Source organism: Octopus sinensis, linkage group LG4 (assembly GCF_006345805.1).
Source record: "Octopus sinensis linkage group LG4, ASM634580v1, whole genome shotgun sequence".
NCBI classification, from domain to species: domain Eukaryota; kingdom Metazoa; phylum Mollusca; class Cephalopoda; order Octopoda; family Octopodidae; genus Octopus; species Octopus sinensis.
The window spans coordinates 72,550,894-72,558,393 of record NC_043000.1 but is presented as its reverse complement, the minus strand read 5'-3'; the positions used below and the strand labels follow the sequence as shown (position 1 = coordinate 72,558,393).

At 38.8% G+C, this 7,500-nt stretch overlaps 1 protein-coding gene across 1 annotated transcript in view; it reads left to right on the top strand.

Annotated features, from left to right (window-relative positions):
- Positions 1-7,500, top strand: part of LOC115210712 (major facilitator superfamily domain-containing protein 6-like) — a 107,536-nt gene that overhangs the window by 98,436 nt on the left and 1,600 nt on the right. The window lies entirely within an intron of this gene.

The following is a 7,500-nucleotide window of genomic DNA, read 5'->3' as shown; positions in this document are numbered from 1 at the left end:
ATTTTGGGTCTTTTTAGCCATATGACAAGGAGCCCCATTCCATAAATAAAGAGTCTCCTTTAATCATTTCACCACTGGAGAAAATTAGGAGTCCTTTCTGCAATTTGGACACATATATATCTGAGCTTATGTTTCTCTCACACTTCATCAGCTCTGATCGACCATTGCCACAAATTACTCCCCAGACCATCACATAATAACCACCATGTTTCATTGTTGGCAGCAATGTTTTCATGTCAAATTCTTGATCACAGAGTCTCCGGACCCACACTCGACCACTGTCAGAAAATACAGCAAATCTGGACTCATCAGAGAATATGTCAGTGTCTCAAAATGCTAGTGGTTACTCCACTATCTCACTGGCCCAATCTTTTCTGGTCGAAGAAGTGGCTTCCTTCATTCTGCTCTGCCATAGTAGCCAAGTTTGTGGAGATACCTGATAGCTGTTCTGGGACTGACATCAACTTGTTCTGCTATGTTAGAGCCCTTCCACACTTCACGTAACAAAGCGAAGGGTCCTGGCAGAGGCTCCTTGTCGACGTCATGTGGACTCCTTTCCCTCTCTGGTGAATTGCACAATCACTTTATTAACTGTAGAAGTTTTTTGCGATTTTACGCTGAAGTACACTTTCAGAATGACCCACGATACGACCTCTTCGAAATTCGTATAGTTTCAAGGCTTCTTTTGTACGTGACATGATTACACAGTCACAGATAGAACCGGAAACATAAAAATGTCAATAAATAGAAAAATATAAACCATTTGAAGTTAAAATAAGTATAAAACAATATTTTATGGGGTGTCACGCGCGCGTGTGTATATCTGGCATTGTGCCAAAATTTGAAACCAGTATTATATATATATATAAATTAAAATAATGAGGGTAGAAATTGATATCAATCAATTAACATCAATTTAAACCAGTGGTCTATCATATTAAAAAAAATCCGAAGATTTAAAATTATATTACAATTAATAAGTGGAATGACCACTAAAGTGGATTCCTATACGCTAGAGATAGATGTCAAATCGCCTTACCACAAAGAGTGTGTTCTCAAGAAAAAAACCACCAAATGCCAAAATGTAAAAAAAAAAATGTAAAAAATTATTTTTTACATTTTGGCGTTTGGTGGGTTTTTTTTCTTGAGAGCATATTCTTTGTGGTAAGGCGATTTGACGTCTATCTCTAGCGTATAGGAATCCACTTTAGTGGTCATTCCTCTTATTAATTGTAATATATATATATATATATTGTTGTGTCTTGGGCAGATAATTACGCCAATAATAATAGCATAAACACTGATTCCTTATCACTCCTTTATTGTTAAGCAACTAAATAATCGATCGTTTGTTTGATATGTTGGTTGAACAATCAATCGGTGTTTTGATAGTCATAGTCTTTGGTCTGCTCTGAGTTCACCCGAGTATTGGTCCTATACCTGTGTGTATGTATGCTTGTACGTGTGTCTGTAGAGGTGTGTTTGCTTAGAAGAGGAGATAAAGGTGGAAATTAAACGAAGAGTTTGTCTGTATGTATTTGTGCGTGCATGGATGTGTATGTTTGTGTGTTTGCATGTTTGTGTGAGAGGAAAATAGGGTAGATGTGCGTAGGGGTACCTGCGCGTGCGCGGTTGTGTGTGTGTGGTCTAGTTTGTGTGTTCGTGACCTTGAATCGGTTCTATAGATGTGTATATTCGTATGTGTGTGTGAATGTGTTTGCTTATGTGAGTATATTCCAGTATATGTGTGCATGCGGTTATGTGACATTTTTGAATAGGTAAGCGTCTATGCGTATGCTTGCGCGTGTGCGGTCTCGTGTGTGCGCGCATGTGTTCCTGCGTACGCGTGTGTGTGCACTTATGTGCGCGTGTGCCTGTGCATATATGTGGGTGTGTGCGTATGTATGCCATTGTATGCCTACGTGCCTGTGTGTACGTGTACATGTGTACGTGTGTTGTGTGTGGATGTGTATCCTTGCTTTCTGTATGTGTGTATGTTTACGTGTGCATGTGTGTGTGTCTGTGTGCGCGCGGGTGCATGCTTGAATATGTTCATGTGAGTATGCGTGTGTGTGTGCGCGCGCTCGTTCCCCTCCACACATACAAGCAGTTATGCAAGTGTACACACACAAACGCAGACACATGCACATGCGCGCACATGTACACGTACACACATGCAGGTGCATGCACATGCACACACAGACACTATTCGTTTACTTTCATACTTAGCTCGTCTTTTAAGCTAGCATATATCTACATAGACATATGCAAGCATACGTACACACAGGCATTAGACCAATGCTCGGACACATTCAGAGCAGACCACGAAGAGGGAAGTAAGTTTCTGAAAAGTTCACGAATAGCAGTAAAAGGACTTTGGCAAATAAACAACTGATTGATTATTTAACCAGTATATTACACAAACAAAACATTATTTAGTTGGTTAGATATTTAGCCAATTGTCTAACAATAAAGGAATGATATTGAACTAGTGCAGGTTTTATTATTATTGGCGTAATGACCTTGCCAATACAAGATTTTGTTTCAGCATATGAATCACATTAAGAATCTTGTTAACTAAATGCAACAACCAAGTACATATATACGCGCGCGCACGCACACAATTCTCTCTCACACACACACACTAGCTTTTAACATGCTATCAATGAATGAAGAAATGTATAACTTCATTAAACCGACGGAATATCCACTGAATAATAAATCTAAGAATATTGCTTATAAATGCGCCGTTGTAACCTCAAATCTTGTCTACAAATTTCAAAAAGGTAGGGATTAATTACACAATTTCCTGGTTTATTGTAAGATATACCATGTCAAAACTTTGGTGGAAATTCTAGAGATGTTGCGATGTAGAAGAACGTTGTTAATAAGTTTGAGAAACTGAGTTTCAGATGCTCCTACATATGCAACCAAACGAAATAATTATTATGGTTGGAGTATTAGGATCTCCTCAGTTTCGCTCATAGATTAATTTTTTTTTAACTAAACAGTTTGAAACTTTGCATACTGGTGTAATTTCTCAGCTGAACACGGTTTACTTTCAACATTTTTTGACAAAATTTCGTATTTTAGAAGTTATTTCGTGTTAAAGTTGTCGTATTTGGGCAATTTTAACCAATCAACGACGTGCATTCAGCTGAAGAAAGCTACTGCTGTTTGCGATAGTAATCGAAGAGCAACAACTTCCGGGTCATCTCTACTAAATGTCACCACTCTGTTCTATTTTATTTTCGTTTACTGTCTGTGTTGCATACTACACGGTTTGTTTGCTTTTCGATATCCTCTTTGTACATTTGCGATCGAAAAGCAAAAAAAGAGACCAAAAAATATGCAACACAAGCAGTAAACAAAAATGAAATAGAACAGAGTGGTGACATTTAGTAGAGGCAACCCCGAAATGTTTGCTCTTCGATTATTATTGCAATCAGCAGTAGCTTTCTTTAGCTGAATACAAGTCGTTGATTAGTTAAAATTACCCAACTACAACACGAAATAACTTCTAAAATACGAAATTTTGTCAAGTATGTTGAAAGTAGACCATGATCAGCGTGATAACTTACACCAGTATACGAAGTTTCAAACTGTTTAGTTAAAGAAAATTAATTAAATAATCTGTGAGCGAAACTGAAGAGATCCGAGTATTCCTGTAGTAATTGTTGTACCAAAAGATAATTAAAATATTGGAGTATTTCTTACACCAACCATTTCAACCTTTATTATGCAATAGTTCGAATCTTAATGTTTAATATAATACGACTGATATGTGATATGGTAGTAGTAAGATTAAGTTTTTATAATATTGAATATTAATGATTAATTATCGTTAAGTCTCAATTTTGCAAAGTTTTATAAATAATAATAATAATAATAATTAAAATTTTGAACGTAACATATTTCTCTTTTAGGTAAATAAGTACGATATAATGTAATTTTTTATCTACCTGTAAAGATCTGTAATTTTATAATTCTTTTGTTTTATTATTCAATTATCTCTTTTTAAGTTTCATTTCAATTTAATATGTAGAGCACAAAATTACCGACTACTGATAATTATTTCAACGGACGATAATTCTTGTACGTCGTCACATATAATTATCCTTACCTGAAAAGTGTTTGAATTAATTATATAATTATCTATATTTTAATTATTACTTTGAATCAAAAGTTATATAATATTTTGGTGACTTATTTCCTTTATTCGTCAAGATGCAACAAAAGCGGCCTAGCATTCAGAGTAGAGGTCATCGTGTTGCACCGTCTAAAACCACCTTTATGCCCTTTGACATTGCTGATAGCAAGTCTTCCCATTCGAGGCGAAGAACTCTTCCTTGAATCTTTCACTTATTCTTGGTCGCGAGTGCAGGAAGTGAGCCATGGGTCGGAACACGTAATAATCCGAGGGAGATATTTAAGCAATGGTTATTTAAGCAAAGGCCAGCTTCAGGAACTTGTTTCGAACACAGAGTGATGCTCTGCTCCTGGTGGAATTTATGAGGAGATGATTAACTACGACTTCGTTCTGGATGGCCAAACTAGCGATGTCAATCTGTTACTCCGAAGAGCTGAAGCGGACGTATGCCATTGTGCGGCAAACACACCTGGTATTGCTTAACAGAAAGTGCTCTCTTCTGAAGGAAGACAATAAGATCCCTCATACCGTTCGAATGACCCGGAATAAACTCCAGGAACTTGAGAGCACCAAACGGATGTCATATTCAATACAACATATAGTCTGAACCTAGGTCTTTTGGATTATTACTTGTTCCGATCCATGGCTCACTTCCTGCGCTCGCGACACATCATGAACCAAGAAGAGATGGAAGCTTCTGTGAAGGAGTTGTTCAACTCGAATGGCAAGAACTTGTATCAGCGTGGGATCATAAAACTGGAGAAAGGTGGCATCAGATAGTGCAACACGATGGTCTCTGCTTCGAATGCTAAGTCGCTCTTGTTGTAACTTGACGAATAAAACGAGTAAGTTACCAAAATATTGCAAATCTTTTGACTCAATGTAAATAAAGTATTCTCTTCCTTCGTATTTTTATAGCGTTACCCCTTACTTCTCTATAGACTGCAAATCTCATTGATATTCTCTTTAGATTGATTCTATTGTTTATATCTGCTTAAAGTTCCTGTTAAACATACCTTGTGAAGTCTGTTTCCCAACCACATAATTCCGAGTTCTGTCCTACTGCATGTCATCTTGGGCAAGTGTCTTCTATATAAGTCCCGAGCCGACCAAACCTTGTGAGTGAATTTGGTTGACGGAAATGAAAAGAAGCCTGTTGTATATATGTGTACATATGTGTGTGTGTGTGTTTGTGTGTTTATTTTTGTTTCTTTTCCACTACCATTTGATAACCGGCGATGGCTTGCTTATGTCTCCGTAACTTAGCTGTTCAGTAAAATGGTACGATAGAAAAAGTACTAGAAAAAAAAAAGTACTGGGGTCGATTTCTTCGACTAAACCATGGCTGCAGTCTAATGACTGACACAAATACAAGATAAAAATATTGTGATGTGGCTGTGTGGTAAGAAGTTTGCTTCCTAAACACATGATTCTGGGTAGAGTTCCACTGCGTAGCACTTTGGGCAAGCCTCCTCTATAGCCTTATGAGGCTGTCTAACGTATGTGTATAAGGCTATCAATTGTGTGTATTTGAGGCTTTCATATGTATGTGTACAGGTACGTGTGTGTGATGCTATTGTGTGAATATATTGTGTGCTTATGCGTGAATATTGTGTGTGTTTATGCGTGTTTGTATGCATATGTGCGCATGTGTATGTTTCTGCTTTCAGTTGGCATGTATATGGGTCTGTTGGATAGAGTGCATCTGTATGGAGTTAATGTGTGTGAGTATTCTGGATGTGTCCGGTAGAATAGGGGTGGCAGATGGTCCGTCGAGTGGAAGTGGCGCGAAACTGGGATGTCATTACCGAAGATGTTCGGCAAACCGGTCAGCCAAACGCCGGCCAGTTTGACCAATGTACAGAAAGTGACGGAGAGAGAGAGAGAGAGAGAGAGAGAGAAAGGGAGAGAAAAAGTGGAAGATAGATAACAGAGGGTGCAGTTGGCTAAATTTCTGGAAGTGCAGGTGAATGAGTCGGTGATGTGGTAGGGGATAGTAGTATTGGAGAGGAAGGGGCGGTGCAACAGTGTGGGCGAGGACATGAGAAGGAGCTACTTTGAGTACCTGGTGTGGGAAAGCAGCCGCAGACCAGAAGGTCATATATGTTACAGGCGTGTCTCAAGGAGAGGAAGGTTGGGTTGAAGAAGATTTGGAAGGTGGAGGGGTTACAAAGGAATTGGCAGAAAGCACTTAAAACAGTGCGTTGGAGGAGTAGGGTTGAGTGGTGGGAAATTAAAGGGAAAGGGAGGTGGATAAAAGTGGGGAAGGTGCGGGAGAAAGAGTGGATGCACCGTCAACAGATCGATGCCGGTAAGAGCTATTTGGATGACGGTGGTGGGCTATGCTCATTCAGTGAAATGGCGAATCATGAGTTGGGACTGTGTCCTGAAGTCATGGTTGTCATTACAGAGTCGGCGAAGACAGAAGAACTGAGAGTAAGGTATGGACAGTTTGGTGTGGGTAGGGTGGAAGGAGAAGAACTTGAGATAAGTGTGTGAGTTTATAGTAGATGGAAGTGGTAAGAGAGTGGTGGAAGTTGATAGAAGTGTTAGAGTTTACTTATTTCAGTCATTGAACTGCATACATACTGAGGTACCGTCTCAGTCGAACAAGGACTCAATTGAACAAAACGACCCGAGTACTTTTTAAATCTTGTATTTATTTTATTAGTTTCTTTAGCCGAACTACTAAGTTACGGGAACGTAAACAAATCAACATCGGTTGTTAGGCAGTGATGGAGGACAAGCACAACACGAACCCATCTATCCATCTATCCATCCATCCCTCCATCCATCAATACATATATGCATGCATACATACATACATACATACATACATACATACATACATACATACATACATACATACATACATACATACATACATACATACGTACATACATGATGGAAGTCAACTCCTGACCGAATAAGATCACTTCCTAAACTCAGTAAATCCAAGCAAGCGTGAATTTCTTTTGGGTGGATAAAGTGTTGCACAGCACTGATCCCACTTCATACGGCTATCAGTTCTAAGACCAGTGACACATCAGAGGTTGAAATGTCCAGAAACCAACTGGAGTTCAGGTTTTCTATACGAATTCACCTTCTTCTCGAAGGTGGTTCTACACTACTCAAAACACTGTAACTACTAAGTCTTACCCAGTGTGTGTGTGTGTGTGTGTGTGTATGTATGCATGTATGTATGTATGTACCTACGTTCGCATGCATGTATGTATATCGTCCAGTGAGCCGAGTGTGTTGAGTCTGTGTGTCGTCGTAATAGGGGGAAGCTATTCTCTTATGATCCACACTACAGCTTATATTTTGCCTCTAAATCAGCTTGCGCGAAT